The sequence below is a fragment of the Cavia porcellus genome, unplaced genomic scaffold, assembly GCF_034190915.1.
Source record: "Cavia porcellus strain 051 isolate PalLab524CR breed Dunkin Hartley unplaced genomic scaffold, mCavPor4.1 scaffold_25, whole genome shotgun sequence".
Classification (NCBI taxonomy): Eukaryota; Metazoa; Chordata; class Mammalia; order Rodentia; family Caviidae; genus Cavia; species Cavia porcellus.
Window position 1 is genome coordinate 29,759,772 of NW_026947508.1, and position 17,713 is coordinate 29,777,484.

At 39.5% G+C, this 17,713-nt stretch overlaps 1 long non-coding RNA gene across 3 annotated transcripts; it reads right to left on the reverse strand.

Annotated features, from left to right (window-relative positions):
* Positions 1–199: 199 nt before the first annotated feature.
* On the reverse strand, positions 200–16,939 carry LOC111758241 (uncharacterized). 3 transcript variants are annotated; one of them, XR_010043089.1, is made up of 3 exons: positions 16,410–16,675; positions 11,702–12,812; positions 200–6,505 (listed from the first exon to the last, which is right to left on the reverse strand). It is a non-coding gene; the product is annotated as an uncharacterized LOC111758241 (long non-coding RNA). The 3 variants fall into 3 exon arrangements; XR_010043090.1 differs by having other exon boundaries at positions 11,790–12,812; positions 16,410–16,672; XR_002792444.2 differs by lacking the exon at positions 200–6,505 and having other exon boundaries at positions 11,327–12,812; positions 16,410–16,939.
* Positions 16,940–17,713: the final 774 nt, after the last annotated feature.

Here is a 17,713-nt window from a genome sequence, read left to right on the forward strand (position 1 = left end):
TGTATCTGCTGCCACGAGCTTGATGTCTCAATATTTAAATATTTTTCTGATAATATCAGTAGCACTGTTAACAAAAGTGTTGTTTTGCTAGTGTATAATTATGTGAAACATTGGAAGATTGTGTAACTCAGTGAATCACTGATACCCAAATAACTACTCTTTTGATACTGTGAAATTAGAATGGATGAAAGAGCCAAAGTATAGATAAAGCAATAGATTTTTTTTTTTAAATTTTTGAAGATAGTAAAATACAACAGAACAAGACAGAACAAAGCCAATTGAGACAATGCAGTGAAATTGATACAGAACTTCAGAACAGGTTACCGGGATAACAGTAACAGGTACCGTAGTATATCTCGTTACCTTCACAATAGTTGTGTTTTCAATCAGGTATAGCAAAGTCAAATCAAAACATTATAGAACTTATCAAAACAATATTCAATAGAACAATACAATTAATCAGAACAAAGCCAAAAACAAATATTTGCCTTCAAAGAGATGGTAGAAGGAAATCCCCGTATTTGCTGTATTGCATAGGGTCAACCTCCCAAGAGATGCTCAGGCCTCTGGCTCCCATTTGCTAACTGTGGGGGTAAAGGGAAGGACGGGATGCTTGATTCTCAGCCCGTGTGCCAGTAGGCTCACAGCTGCTTACCAGGGAGGTGAGCGGGTTGCTTTCTTTCCCAGCGCCTCAAGTTCCAACATGGTGTGTTCTTGGGAGATGCTAGCTGGTTCTCTCCCTGAGGCATCCCCAGCAATGGATTTTAAAATTTTTTATTAGTTCATATTTACAGTACATAATGATTACATTCATTATGGGGAGTCGATACATGTATGTAACATACCTTAATTCATTTTGCTTTCTCTTCTCTTCCCTCCTGCTGTCTTCATTGCTTAGTCCTTTTCTCATTTGTAAAAGACCTATCCTCCCTATAGCTATTATCTGTCTTTTATTTTACTCTTTAAGTTATTTATACTTTGAGGGCAGTGGATTTTAATGTAACAGGGTCTGAAAATGTTCATCCGTGTACAGTCATTCCTCAGTGATTGTAGTTAATTCTTTCCAGAATTTGTGATGGGTGTCAGACTGACAAGTACTGAACAGATTTTTCCCATATGAAAAAATGTAATTAGAAATAACTCATTAAAGTTCCTCATGACTTTCACGTTTTACTGGACTAATAATATGGTCTTTTACTCAACTAATATAAGTCTTTTAGGCTTTGCAGCACATTCCTAACCTTGTGACCCATGATTAGCATCTCAAATGCACAAAAGAACAAAAGAAGAATGAGGGCTGTGTCAGGGCTTTGCACTGTTACTGAGTGACCCTGAGACTGATGCTGGTCCCAAGTGCTAAAACATTTTCTCATCAAAATTTAACAGGTACAAGATTTGATGAGTCCTGAAGTCCACAAGTAATGATGTCTGAATATTGTTCTAGATTCCGTATTATGACTAACCTATAGGAAACTATTAGTGTTTGAGTTTTGGTTAGTATCTAAGCAGGGTATCCAGAATCATTTGAAGAGGTTAGTATAATGCTCTTTCCTTTTTTGTTTAATCTATGAGAGGACAAAATTTACATATTCTGTACTTTGTTCCAAACAATTTATGACATACTGCATGTGGAAGCAAATAGAGCCCAGATTTTTTTTTTTTTTGTCTTTTTCCTTTTTATCGGTACCAGGGATTGAACTCACGACTGCCTGCTTTCAAGGCAGGCGCTTATGCCACTGAGCTAAATCCCCAGCCCTGAGCCCAGATTTTTTTCAGTAAACTGGACATAAAAAAGATTTACAAAAGTGTAAAATGCCATTCTTGTCTGAACAATACTAGCACAAATCTTTCTCTTCAGTGAACTCAGAGAAATCAGTAGTATAACTATCTTCTTTCTACATACATACGTATATACATGTTGTTTCTTTTAGCTTCTAACACTGAGACAATACAGTGTTTACATATATGTGTCTTATTTATTTCACTAATGAGTATGGTCCCAGGTTGCACCCATTCACCTGTAAAAGTGTCCAGTTTATCCTTGATAGCAGAGTAGTATTCCTGTTGCATAAAAGTACATCTTTTTTTATCTAATTAAAAAATTTTTTATTTTAATGATGTAAAATCCAACAAAACAAGACAGAACAAAGCCAATAAGACAGTGCAGCAGAATTAGTACAGAGTTTTAAAGCAGGATACTGAAAAAAAAAATAATAGCTACCATAGTATATCTTGTCTTTACAATAGTTATCCATCCCATCAGGTATGGCAAAATCAAGCCAAAAACAAAACACTGTAAAACCAATCAAAAGAATTACCACATCTTTTTTTTTTTTTTATCCATTCCTCAGTTGATGGGTAATTTAGATTGTTTGCAAGTTCTGGCTATTACAAATTGTGCTGCTGTAAATACGGGTGCACATATATCACTGTGCTATGATGTTTTTAATTCTTTTGGGAAGATACTCAGAAGGGGACTAGCTGGGTTGAATGGGACCTTCAATCCTAAAGTTTTTTGAGGAGTTTCCACACTGATTTCTACAGTGCTTGCACCAGTCTGCATTCCCACCCCCAGTGGAGAAGGGTTCTTTTTCCCCACTGCCCCTCCAGTATTTGTTATTGGTAGATTTCTTGATAACAGTCATTCTTTCTGGATGAGGTAGATTCTCAGTGTTGTTTTAATTTGCAGCTCTCAAATGACCAGTAATGTTGAACATTTTTTCCTGTATTTATTTGCTGTTTGTACTTCTTCATCTGAGAAGTGTGTGTTCATCTCAGATGCCTATCTTTCTATTGGGTCTTTAAATCTGGGAGGACTGATTTTTTTGAGTTCTTTATATCTTCTTGATAGTAATCCTTTGTCTGAGATACAGCTGGCAAACATTTTCTCCCACATTGTGGGTTTGTCTCTTCACTCTGTTGGTGGTTTCTTCTGCTGTACAAATGCTTTTTAGTAGGGTGAGATCCCAGTTGTTGATCCTGTGTGATAGTTACTGTGCAGTCGGGCTTTTGTTCATAAAGTCTTTGTCTATACCAACGTTTTCAAGAGTGCAGAAATATACGTATACTACATTTCTGTTGTTTACTTTTAGTGTAGTGTTCACTAGGTTATATGAGATATGCAGTGCTTTATTACTGGATAAATTTTGTGTCAGATAGTTTTGCCCAACTTTGGTGGGTGGTATAAGTCTCCTGAGCATGTTTAATAAAGTAAGCTAGGTTAAGCTTTGATATTTGGTAAGAGATAAAGTTTTATGTGTGTGTGTGTGTGTGTGTGTGTGTGTGTGTGTGTGTGTAGTTTTTTTTGTTTGTTTGTTTGTTTGTTGAGATGTTCCAGGCTGGCCTCGAATTCACAGTAATCCTCTTGGCTCAGCCTCCCAAGTGCTGGGATTATAGATGTGCACCATCATGCCTGGTTAGGTTAGGTAAATTACATGCATTTTTAACTTAATATATTTTTAGCTTAATTATGGTGTCTCATGCCGTAACCTTATTATTATTATTATTATTTTGTCTTTTTCGTATTTATCAGTACCAGGGATTGAACTCATGACTGCCTGCTTGCAAGGCAGGCGCTTATGCTGCTGAGCTAAATCCCTAGCCCCGCTGTAACCTTATTGTACATTGAAGAACATCCATAGTTCTGATGGTTACTTCTTGATACTGGAAAAGAATAATGGTGGCTAGTGATATAGCTTAGTAGTAGAGGATTTGCCTTGTATGTATGTGCAGGTTCTTGGGTTTGATCCCCAGTACCATACCACTGTCACCACCCAAGAGAGAAAAGATAGTGCTTTCCTAGGTAGTTAGGAATCTTTTATTCTCAATTGAAAATATGGGAAAAAGTAAGCAATACAACTCTTATAACACGATATGAAGACAACCTCATTTTTCAAATGGACCAAGAATATGAATAGTTACGTTTTCAAAGAACATATATAAATCCCTGACCTAGCAATATTTGGGTTGCAAACTTTCACTAGTGTGTTGTACAAGACTCACTTTGTCAGACCTAGGAATGAATCCAACATATGAATGTCCCCCCGGAACTCCTTCCTAAATTGGGAACTTACTGACAAAGTCAATAGCATACGAAAAGATATTCTGGGTTGGAACTTGCAACGATTCTGCCGTCTCAGCCTCCCAAGTGCCGACATTACAGGCATGTGCCTTATCCTCTACCAAGGGTCACACTTATCTCCTTTAAAGACTGCTACCTTGCAGAATTCCCTTAAAACTGCTTCAATTTAGGGTGTGATGCCACCATTACTGTAGAAAGGGGCAGGACATTATATATATATTCATATTTGAACATATGTATGCATGCATATTATATCTGTACTTACATACAGGAGTAGTAAGTATATAAAATAATTCTGAAACTGTGGACTTAAAAGATGTAATGACCTTAGGTGCCTTCCAGGAAGAAAACTCATAGCTGGAAACAAGAGTAGGTGACAAATGCTGAAAAGAAGAAAGGACTGTAGGATGAAGGGAGATGGAGACCAAATCCCAGTAAACTGACAACTAAGGAAGGAGCAAGTAAGGCAGTGTGGGAAGAAGGCTGAGAAGGAGCAGCCAGAGAGACAGAAGAGAGTCAGAGGGAAAAAGTTTCAAAGGGGAAGTGGTGCGTAAGTGTGGATGTGCCATTTGACCCAGCATGTCCACTCCCAGGAATTCATCTCATTGTTTATTTGCAGCATTGTTTTTAAACACTTTTTTTTTTTAAATCGATACCAGGGATTGAACTGACTGACCATGTGCTTGCAAGGCAGGCGCTTATGCTGCTGAGCTAAATCCCCAGCCCCTGCAGCATTGTTTTTAATAGTAAACATTTGGAAGCAGTTTGAAGTTGTCATTTGTAGGACACAAGTTACTCCATGGTAGTTCCCCTGTCCAATGAGTGCTCTGCACCTGCAGAATGAGGAACTAAATATCTTGCTGGTATGGAAAGAGTTCTACAATCACTGAGTATAAAAAGCAAGGATTAGGAGTTTTATTTGGGGCTTAGAATATTTTTAAACCTTCATCACTTTTCTTGATGGATATTGAGGGTGTTTATATTCTTTATTATTGTGTAATACAGGTTTTTAGTTTGTTTTTTTTCTGAGCTGTAGTTAGGATGAGCGTTCTTATCATAAGTAATATTTTTCAAAATCAGAACGTCACGTTATTAAATGTCCTCTTCAGGCCAGAGAGAGTCATCTCCTGTGGTTTTGTGCCTGCTGCCAAGTGCCTTTATAAGGTATTTCAGTGCGTTTTCATGGGGCTTGGATATGTAATAGTCACACTGAACCACAAGAGGGCAGAAGAACCTTTCCATTGCCTTAGCCCAGGTTTGTGCTGTATGTCACTTCTGGCCACTGCATGTATGAGTCCTTAAGCACCTAGAAGGCAGGCCCAGTGTCCTAGTCATCATCAGAGGCAGTAGAGGAGCAAAGAGAAAAATGTGGCATGTATACCTGCCTTCTGTTCTCACCTCCTGCAATTACTTAGTGAACTATACTAGTTAACCTCTGGAGCTTGAGTATGCAAATACATTGGAGGCATTATGGTATAATAGAGATAAGAGTTGAGGGTTTGAAGTCCTCCCCATCCACCATTGAGTTCTGGCTCTATGGTTTTGGGTCATGTATTTGCTTACCATGAACCTATATTTTATAATCCAAACAGAGCTCTTAGCACTTGTTATAGTGAGTACTCAAGAATAACTGCTATAATAATACCAGGAACCAGCAGAAATAAATAATAGCTCCACAGTGATTCTTGATATGCGGCTCTTAGCTATGTACTTCATAATTTCTTTGTTCAATTATAAGCGAGATACGATATTTTCTTTGAGACAGTTTCAAAGCTTTTCTCCAGAAGAACTCACAAAAATCTATGGCCTCTCTCTTTGTTTTTGTTTTTGAAATAGTCATTTAATAGTACATTTTGAATTTTTACAGAGTTGCAATCTTAAGTCTTCTGTCCAATTAAGATTTTTGTGTATTTTTGATGGGAAAATAAGATACTTACGGCAGATACTAAGGCAGAGTTAGGCAGCATGATATCACATTAAGGAATAGTGCCTGTCTCAGGTTGAGATCAGGAGAAGCAAATTCTAACATAGGATTAGTATGTGACAAGATTGCTAGAGTGGTTATGGGATCAACGGCTCTGGAAGAAAAAGAAGAGGTTGGGGAAGGGAAGAGAAGATTACACAGAAGGAGAAATAGAGCTGATTCAGATTCAATAAAAGCCTTAGTCCACCTGATGGAGACCATAAATTGGGATGGAGTTGGGGTTGTACTTTTATAGTTATCTGACCAGTCATTGAATACCTCTGGTGATTGGGTGAGGGCAGCCCCGGGGCCACGCAGTGCTCTTCAGCCAAGATACTTTCTGAAGCAGGCTGGCAGCTGAGGGCTTTCTGTCCACTGTGATCCCAGCAGCTGGATAATAAATCCTTCCTTTCTCCAGGGAAGGTGAGAGTGGCACGTGCATACCATAGTGCCCAAATCACCTGAAAGGAAACCAGGAAACCAGTAAGATGGTATGTTAGGCCATTTGTGTTGCTATGACAAAATATCTGGTAATATGTAAAGAAAATGATTTATTTGTCTCACAATTCTTGTAGCTAAAAAGTCCAGACAGCGTGGCACCAGTATCTGACAAGGACACCCTGGCTGTGTCATAGCATATCACATGGCAAGGGAAGAAGCAAGAGAGCAAGCCTAGAAGGCCAAGCTTGCTTTGTTACAGCCTGCTTTCATAATAGCTAAGCCAGTCCCTTGAGATGGGCAGCCATCCTTCTGAAGGTATATGCCATCGTGACCTAATTACCTTCTATTGCCTACCTCTTAAGGGTCTCACTTCCTTTCAGAACCATTGGGAATAAACATCCAGCACATGAACTTGGGGACAAATTATATCCACACCACAGCACAAGGCTAGTATAGGATCAGAGATGATAGCTATATATGGAATTGTTTGGAAGTAATACTTGGGAATAATGGTTATTTTTAACTTTAAAGGATTTGGGGTAATATTGTAGTTCGGGTGGGCACTATTATAACAAATTATTCCAAAATTTTAATGATTTAATACAGTAAAGGTTTATCTCCTGTCCCAGTCTGGTGCGGGTCTGTGTGGTTGAGGAAGATTCTGTTCTTCCTTGATTCTTTTAGGGACCCGCACTCCTTCTATCTAGTGATGTTGGGCCGACAGTTCTCTACTGGATCTTCCAAACCAGCTGTCAGAGGTGAAAGCACAGGAGTAAGATGAATTGTGTAGATCTGTGTGGGCTGGGCCTAGAGGTCAGAACCATCACATGACCTGCCTAATTGAGGGAGGGCTTCAGAGGACATCTGGCTCTCACTGTGGCTGTGTTACTACCTCTGGCTGTAGTACCGTTTTGTCACAGTTGATGACCACAGACACTGAAAACCGTATGTTGCAAATTCCCCAGCATTTTTAAAGACTTAAATTGCCACCTAATCGAAATTGTAAATGACTCTTGAACCCCCTTGCTTTGAATAAATAACAAATGAGTTTCATATTGTTTGGTTCAGAAGGTACTTAAGTATTTTATAATAACATTTCCCCTTTGCTTTTTGATTATAGGATATTGTTAGATATTAGTCAACTCTGTCAATATTACCTACACCATAGAATTATTACAATCGCTGACCGCTATTGGAATTTTTTAGGTTTGTTTCTTTCAAGTTCTATCATTTCTGTATTGTGAATAGTTGACAGTACGATATCTTTTTTGTCTTTCCAGTCATAACACAAACTTTTCCTCTCTAATATACTAATATTTCTCCCTTTTTCAGTTTTTTTTTTTTTTTTTTGGCAGATCTTTTGGCATCTCTTTCCTATTCAGTCTCAGTGTCACAAACATGTCTGTTTTGTATTGTAAGAGAATATCACTGAGTTCTGGAGAAGTATAAAAATTATATCTAATGTAGATAATAGCACAAACATTATAGGTTATTTTTCACAAACATGAATTAGTAAAAGAAAATAACTAGAACTTGCTATTAGGTTTCACTAGAAACAACCATCAAAGGTGAATACAGTGTTCTAAATAAAAAAGTATATGGAAAATTGACAGTGTAAAACAAAAATGCAGTGGCACAGTGCCTGCCTGGCAAGTGCAAGGTCTTAAGTTCGATTGTCAGTACCAAAAAAGGAAAAACAAAAACGTTCTCACTGTGTTGTTCAGCTGCCCAGTTTCAGCTCCACCTGTCCATCCTCCTGCCTCAGCCTCACTGTGTTTGGTTGACTGTTGTTCACTATCTTGGGTGACTTTGTCTTCTGAATGTGTGGGCTCTTTCCAAACAGTCTGAGCAGTTGAAAACATCACTTGTTGCACTTGTCTGGGCTCCTAAGGCCCTGTTCCTCATCTGTCTCACAAGAATCAGTAGTAAATGAAATGAAAGAAAATAAATTTCAGCTCATTGGAGCAGTCACATGACAAAGTTCTAAAGCTTAAGACGAATGAGGTGGAGAGCATGAATTGTTAGCATCAGACTTTGACAATTGTTTCAGCTTTCGTATTCTTGTCCTTGGAAATAAGGAAGCTTTAAAAATCACATGCAGTTTGGCCGTGTTCTGTGGAAGTGAACCAGCATCTTAGGTGAGACTCATATCAGATTTTAAGAATTTATTTTAATATTTAATAACTAAGAATATAATTATGGCAATAGTGTTCTGAAAGCAAAATTAAAGGTAAAGTTACACTGATTAACTCAGTTAATAAACCACAAATCGAGTTCTGAATGTTTTTAGCTTGATTATGAGGGTGATTTGAGTGATTTTACAATGTGTATAAAATGTATTGGGATGTCAGTTTTACACAGCTCATTAATGCTTTATTTTTCCTTTAGTTTTCTTTACTTCTTAAATGATATCATGTTTATAATTTATTTCCTCACTATCCTCTCATAAGTTCCAAATCAGTAGCATTGAAAGAGCCCATTGTTGTCTGACATTTTCAGTGATACTTAGTTTTTCTATTTGAGTTTTAGTACCTAGCGTGTCTGACTGTAATCTATGGCTCTTTACCTAGGAACTGTGAGCATTCTTGAGGATTTTGCAAGGCTGTATCTTCCTCCAGGCAGGGTTTCATTTGGGCACCTCATCCACCACTTTCAAAGTTAAAAATTCGCAATTCTTCTGAAGCAGACATTGTTGAAATACAGATATTCGGCTGTATTGATCTGCACTCATGACTTTAAAAGATATCTTGTCTTTTAAAAAAATCTACTTATTCCCCAGTGTACTTAGAGCCCTCTTTTCGCTTCACAGCTGCTGTGGGAAGGGTCATTTCTACTGTCCCTTTGCTGTTCACTTCACTCACAGAGAGTCCTTGTGAGCCTGCTTAGTTTAGGGCCCAGGAGTCTGCACAGAGTGAGTTCTGGCCCAGGATTCTGGTGCTTGGCCCATGCCCAGGGCGGGACTGGAGCTCCTGTTTGCTGTGCTCTTCAGGACTTTCTGGATGAAAGTGACGGCAGCTCAGGCAGGCTTGGTGACAAACAATAAAACTGGATCCCAAATTTTTCCCTTTCTTTTGTCTTTGGTTTTTTCTCTCCCCTCTCCTGCCTCTTCTCCCTGCTTTCCTTTTTTGCTTCATTCCTCCTGGAGCCTGGCCTGGTTTGTGGACAACCCAATGCAAATAGGTGTTTCCATCACTCTGCAGGAGGCTCTGACTGGACTTGCAGGAGATGGAGGCCAGCTCTCCAGGTGTGATAGACAGAGAGAGTGGGGTCTGGGACAACAAAACATCTCCTGTGGATCCTAAAAGTATAAAGGAGAAATGCAACATCACATACAAACATGATGCGTTTTTAATCTTTTCTAGAGTGTCCTTCAGAACATCCTGAGTTCTAACTCTGTGATCATGTATTTCATCAGTTGTTGTTTGTCAAGGAAGTATCTTATTTCCCCATTAATTTTGAAAGATAGTTTTTTAGAGACTATTAGCTTGGAATGAAAATTTTGGGGGTGAGCTGCTTGATGTCCTTCACTCCAAGGTGCCCTAGATTTGAGGATTTGTGTCAAGAAGTCAGTTGTGATTATGATGGGTTTCCTGTATAGGTACTTTTTCCTTTTCCCTGGTAGTTTTTCAGATTGTATTCTTGAACTGAATTTCTTGAATCCTGACCCTCTTGTGCCTTGCTGTAGATTTGTTGGTCATAACTAGAGTTCTATATGGCTGACTCATACATACGCCATATTCTTTTTCCTTCGCAGGAAAGTTTTCTGTCATGGTGTCTCTGAGCAGTCATTTTTGTTATTTATGCTATCTCCTGCTTATCCCACTAACTGTAATCATTCTTATTTTGTTCTTCTTCACATGATACAGCAGCATCTGGATTGGCTTATTCTGCTGCTTACACTTTCAATGGTAGTTTCAATCTCCTGAATATCTCCTTGAATCTCTTTTATGAATTCCATTATATATCTATGTTGGTCTTTATGGCTTCTCTCATTTTCCTAAGTTCCTCCATTTTAAATCTGTATCTGCTGTGGGGTAACTAGGGATGTTTTTCATTATGGTCACTATATGTGGGTTATCTGTGAATTTATTTCTGATTTGATTTGATCTAGATTCTTGTTGATTTGCTTTGTTGTTACCACTTCAGACAGTCAAGAGAGGTGGCTTTTGCATGTTCCCACCCCATTTCCCCCTTGGCTTGCCTTTGTTTCACTGATTATCTGGAGTTGCACCTTGTGGAATTGTCTTCTCACTGTCTATTTTTATTTTTCTCAGCTTAATTCTTGGGTTGATGCTTATAAATCACCTATGGTGGAAATCCTGACTGCTATTATTTAGAACCTTTAGGAAATGACTACTCAGAAGTGTCTTCTAGGTGTAGACAGCTTTTGCATTGTGAGTGTGTTGTAAGATCCTGCTATTCAATTAATGAGGTTAGTAGTTTCTGCCTACTTGACCCATTTCCTGGTCCCTTGACACTGGTCCACAATGTTTTCAGTGCCCCTTATGCAATATCAGCCCTGGTTTTCCAGGCAGAACAGCTGGTTAGCACAATTATGTCACCTTGGCTAAAGTGGTATATTCACAATTTACAGTAGTGTCAGACAAAGCCTAGCAAAATGTCAACTTGAGGTAACCACAAACTTGTCACCTTTACTTGTGTGAGCTTGATTTTTGGCTATATTACAAAACCGTTTTTGTGTGTTTGTGTGTCTGTTTTTCCTTTTTATCAGTACCACGGATCAAACTGACGACTGCTTGCTTGCAAGGCAGGCACTTACACCGCTGAGCTAAATTCCCAGTACCTTATATTACAAAATCTTAAACGAATAGAAAAATGTATGCAGTGTATAAACTCTAAATATATTAATGTAAATTTCAGAGGAGAAAATGTAAGAGCAGTTAGTAGAAAAAATAGAGAAACAGATGGAAAGGAAGAGATTAGAAGCAGGGCTGGTAGACAAAGGAGAATCACTCCAATTTTCAGAACGTGGTGCAAAAGATAGGAAGGAAAGAGCAGAAATCAGAGAATGAAAAGAACAGAACCTCCACCCCAAGAAAACTGGAAACCATGTTTACATTCATATAAAAAAAATCAAAAGAAAAAATAAGTCATGGTAGATAGAGAGATAAAAGCTCTACTCCCAGTTGTGTCTCTGCTATCACTAGTAGAGACTATGTAGAGACAGAGTCCAGATCCATGTTGATTTATCTCACCAAGCCAGCAGTCACTTTATGCTGAGGTGGTGTATAGACTCAGCGAGCCTCAACTTTATTTTCCCTGAAGCTCAGGATGGTTTCTGACCTTGAGGCTGATACCAGACTTGTTCAGCCTGTAGCAGTCGGTAACATTTCTGTGGGCTTGAAATTAGGTGGGAGCCAGTACATGGAGGCACAGTTTTTCTCAGTCAGAAGCTCAGTTGTTTCCTCTGCAAAATGTCTCCTTCCCAAACACAGATGACCAAATCTGTATCACTCACCAGGCAGTGCAATCCACAGTCTAATGCACTTTGTGTGTCTGTGAAGGTCTCTGGGGTTGCCATCAATCACCCTGTGTTTTCACATTAGAAGTTTTCCTTCCCCAGGGTGAGTCCTGACACAGTGACAAGGCACTGCCCATCACTCGCAGTCTCCTCTTTATGAGCTCTGTAAAATCATCCCTGTGCTTTGAGCTCCTGGGCCAGATTAGTGTGTGGGTCATGCAGCATTTATCTTAATGCAAAATTGAAGGAAGGATGCCAGTATTCCTTGGGTCATCTGACTAGCATCTTGATTGAAGAATAAATAATACCAAAATTAATATAACAACTTCAATATGAAAAAACAGATTTCACACAAGAGAGCAACGTTTTAGATAAAGTAAAATATTGATTTTTTAAAATTTCAGTATATTTTGCTTAATAACTACAGTTATAGCTATTTTACACTGTGGCTATGTAGTATTTGAGGAACGATCTGATTGTGTGTGTTTGTGTATGAGTTTCTCTCTGTGGGTGTGTGCTTGTGTGTGTTTTGTCAGTAGTTGTATTCCGCGGCCAGAATATTCAGTGACAGCAGAATCCCATGCCTATAATGTCAGAGCACAGACAGCAGAGCTTCGGTGCGTATGCTCTAATAGACTGAAGATGAGGAGGATGGGAGGTGCCGTTCAAATGATGGGAAGAGCCCTGGGGATCCAGCGCAAGGAAGAAAACAAATGGTCTTGCACACTATGTTCCTTCTGAGGCTGTTTCCGACAGATGAAATAGGAATAACGGTACACTCGAGTCATCCAGTGACTCAGAGGTCCAATGTTGTGCGATAATCAATCTCTTCTGTAGTCATTAACCTGGTAACAGGATGGTGAATAAAATATTTCAGTATGTTTGAAAGATGAAATCTGAGAAAAGATCTTCCTAGGAATTTGCAGTGCATGAGAATGACCAGGAGGGGGCAGCACGCGCACATTTCTTTGTAAAGTAAAAAGCTTCCACTTGCCTGGGAAAAATCTGATCCCAAGGAAGAAAGAGGAACAGCTGGGGCTCTATAGTAGTTTACACTGGTGCCCTACAGTATTTGCACAAGTGTTTGCTTTGGTGGGCGGGTACAGAAATTAAACTCAAGACTTTGAACTTGTCACATAGGCAAGGGGCCACTGAGCTGAGTTGTGTCCCCCGCCCTCATACACTTTTGTGTAGATTTTTTTAAACTTACATAACACGTAACCATTGCTTTATAAAAGTTATTTTAAGAGTCTTCCAACTACATGAGGAAAATCTCTGATTCTGGGGGAGAAAAGCGTCAATGAGGGCTTCATTGTATTTGTATCACTTCTCATCAATATTTGCACAACTAGGATGTGAACTTGCACATTATATTCTAAAAAAACAACGCTACACGCGAGACATCCGGCTCTTCACAGCTTCAGTGCTCTGGGATACTGCAAAGGGATCTGCGCTTTTCAAAGCAGAGTGCAGGGGAGCAGAAACAGGCCCCCTGCAAGCCAGTGTCCTTGAGTTTCTGTTTGTGCTCAGATCCTGCTACAGTTCCTGTTACTTCAGTTTCTTAGAAAAGGCAGGTCACTGTGATGCATAGCTGGTCACTGGGATAAGTATTGCAAGAACCAAGCAAAGACAGCCAAGTGCTTTACCTCTGTATTTACACTTGGTAACCCCATAAAAATCTTTCTCCCTAAGCCGTTGTGGCTGACATTGTTACAGGGATTGACTCCTTGTCATTGACAATAAGTGCAAATAAATCTGCATCTGAATCTTGTGTGTTCATTTGGTTTTTCTATTTGCCATAGCAACAGCGTGGTAGAAACAAATTGAAAAGAATACAAAGGGAATGTTAGCAATTTTCCGTGAAACTTGTCCTTCAAAAGCTGACCAACAGGTGGCAGCAAAGAGTCATCTGTTTTACAAACAGTTTGGGAAGTCTTGCCATTTCCAGAAAGAGTTGTGATTTTCTAAGTGACACAGTGGTTCCGCCATTTATAACAACCTGCGCTGAAGGACATTTCTAAATTCAATCAACACTTTAATCATACATTTGTGAAAGAAAAAGAGATTCTTAAAACACTATCTTGACTCTAGGGTCTCAATTTCTCATCCTTCCTATGTGTCCCCCTGTCTCAGTGTCACTCTGTCTCTCTGCTTCTGTCCTTGTCTCTGTCAGTTTTCCCCTCTCTCTCTCCTTCCCACAGGTGACTCCTACTCTACAGTCTCCAATGTGCGTTTCCCCTTGTGTCCTGACTTCTGAGAATTGGGCTGCCTTTTAAGGACCAGTCTGTCCTCATCTACTTCCCCTCATTTCCTGGTGACCTCACCTCTATCCCTATATTTGCATCTCCAGTTCACATCACTTCCCAGAGCTCCAGAATCCCACGTATGCAAGTGTTGAGTGGCGGTCCGGGGCCATCTCAGTATTGGAAATATGTTCCACTGCAAGCCCTTATTTCCCCTTGTTTCCCAGTGTTGCTTTTTCTGCCTTCCCATCGAGGGAGGCTTCATAGCAAATTATAAGCAGTGTTTGATTTGGTTTTCTGTCTCAGTTCATGTCCAGGATGACAGAAATTCTATTTCTTGTTACTTTAAAATATTACCAGAATGTACCCATGTTTCAAAAAATCTAGCACGGGGAAATAAAATCACATGATGACTTGGAATATGGCATTAGAGGAAATTTTTAGTGTCTACTTTGTAAGCTGTCTGGAAGACCATGAGGAGCAAACAGGCGTCAACACTGCCTATTATCAGTCTTCACTTGTCTCATGTTAAATATAAGTTTGAGGATAGCAGTTGTCACAGAAAGGAAGAAGTGGAGCCTATTGAGATTTACCAGTTTTCATGAGGATGAGGGGGAGGTGTGAGGTACCTGCTTTTATGCTGGAAGTATTAGTTCTGCATGTTTTGTTTGCCTATAAAATCTTGGAAACAAAGATCCTTGTGGAGACTAAAATTGCGTATGTGTTGGTGATGGGGAACAGAGGCAAAAATTTGCCATAAAATGCAAGACAAACTGCTACTAATTTCTGTGAGAAATTTTGTGAGGATTTGTTTGACCCCTGATTGGTAGCTGTATTCCTGGATATCACGAAATAAGGATCACTCATCCCCAGGTTACGATGAGGCCGAATCACAATTTAGTTGCTCAAGTTTGTCATGCTACATTGATTAGAGAGATGTCACAGGACTGCCGTTACTTCAGGCCAGGATCTTTACTCACCATGGACTCCTAAGACCAAGAGCCATGAATGAGCATCACTTCCCAGTGATCCATAGAGTCATAGAATATCTAACATTGCAATAACGGAAGTGATCCCTTTAATTCTGTCATCCTGAAGTGGGCACAGCATCCTGGGAATCCCAGATTGGCTGAACGGACAGTGCATGGGGATTGTATTCCACTGGATTTTCACATGATACGAGAAAGTGCAAGAGAAAGTATCTACCTTAGAATCCATTTCTACCTTGTTATTATTTTTAGCTACATTCATGGTTAATTTGGTTTAGTTTTTTTTTTTTCAATTTCATAAAACACCGAATGTTTAAGCCACTACAATCCTCTGGAATCTAGCTCCATCTTTCTCTCTCTGTGTCAGGGCCCTCAGCAGAGCACAGGTCTTGGCTGCTCTGCTGTTTTCCTCAGTCTCAGGCCCAGCCAGAGGCATCAGCTGCAACTTGCTGTTCTGATTCTTCAACCCCTTCCTCTCACACAGAGCAGGCTGTGCTGTGCTGCTCCCCAGACAGCAGTGCAGGAGGGCAGCTGGGCCTCCCCAGGCAGGGAGGTTTGTGTTCAGGGCTGTAGCACAGTGCGAGGAGCATGTGTACCTTGATAACAGTAATAAATTCCAGAATCTTCTGGTTCCACTTTGCTGATTTTGAATGTGAAATCTGTCCCTGACCCACTGCCACTGAATTTCCCTGGAGTCCAAGATTCCCGATTGGAAACCCAATAAATCATTCCTTGTGGAGCCTGGCCTGGTTTGTGGACAACCCAATGCAAATAGGTGTTTCCATCACTGTCCAGGAGGCTCTGACTGGACTTGCAGGAGATGGAGGCCAGCTCTCCAGGTGTGATAGACAGGGAGAGTGGGGTCTGGGACAACAAAACATCTCCCTTGGATGCTAAAAGTATAAAGGAGAAATGCAACATCACATACAAACATGATGCATTTTTATTCTTTTCTCTTTTTTGCAAATATCAAACTTAACTTTTTCGTATTTTAATATACAATGAACATTTCAATTTTGAGATAACTCCAATATCTAATAACGAGAATCCCTCTAGAATTCATCTCCTTATCCATATCTTTCTTTGTTACAATATTTATCAGTTGACTATTCCTGATTCTTTAGAAATTTTCTTCTTAATTCCCTGATGGAAATTCACACAGCCCTGCTTCAAGTCCGCGTTGCACATCTCATGTATGAACAGAACTCACCCAGGGAGCGGTGGGATCCAGAAATTCACCCTCTCGTCCCCTGCCCTTCCACATCTCCCGGTATCCGTACCAGTGACCCAGAGCAGTAGCAGCCCCAGGAGCTGAAGTGGTAGCTTCATTTTGAGAAACTGAACTGAAGAGTCCTGATCAGTCAAGGCACAGCTAGAGCCAGCTTTTATCTGAAACTTGCCTGGGTAGGTCCTCCCTGGGGATAAAATGCAAATTCCCTGGTGGGTGCAGTGGTGCAGAAAGAGTGAAGAGCATTGTGGGAGGCTTCTCATGTGAGCCCAGTGGTATAAATCGTCCTCTGTATCTGGGGGAAACAATAGAGCTAAAGTCCATGCTGTGTGCAGCATTGGGTACAAGGCTCCCTCGGAAAATCTACATCTGCAGCAAGGATACAGTGCTCAGGGCTCTGTCCATCCAGACAGTACTGCAGACCCCAGGATATGAGGGGTTTACAGATCAGTCTCTGGGAAGGATAGTCTCATGCTCTTTACCCTCCTTGAAGGGAAAGACGCAATTCTTTCTTCATAAGAACTCATTTTAAATTTTTCTATCATTAATATCAAGTAGCAGAGCTGTGAAGTCCTTCTAGCCAGGTAAATGCTCATCATCTCGAAAAAAGATGAAAAACAATCTTTGTCTTCACCTAGAAATTAAATAGCATAAAAGCACTAAATCGAACGGAATGTGTATGGAGAAAAAATATCTGTCTTCCAGTTAGCAACCAGTAACTCTGTTGAAGGCAAGACTAATAGGAAAAAAATATGCCTTATATAGTGCACATAAAATTCTTCATAAGTAGATTTGGAAATTAGTAAATATCTAGTCATGTTTCTCTCTCTCTCTCTGTAGATATATATATGTTTATATATTATGATATCTATCTATCTATCTATTTGTCTAATTTATTAAAACTTCTTTTTAAAATTTTATTTAAAGAAAGGCTAAACAAAACCGAAAATAGGTAGAAATAATATATACGTTCAGAGGAAAAAATAAACAGCAAGAAATCACTTGTTGATGTTTACATATTGTCATGTTACAAATAGTTGTTCAAGATACAAAAATGGAACATGTAAAGTGGGAATTCAAATAGCGATACTGAAAACAGTTCTGTTCAACTGTCCAACAAAAGCTTAGTAACATGGTGGTCAGTCCTATACACTTAGACATACATGCAGTTATCCATATCTTCATTTATGCTTAGACTAAACAAAATAAAGCAGGTTAATGCCATTCTGAATAAGGAATAATAGTATTGCTGGATTTCACATTATGATACTCTGTGATCAGCACGG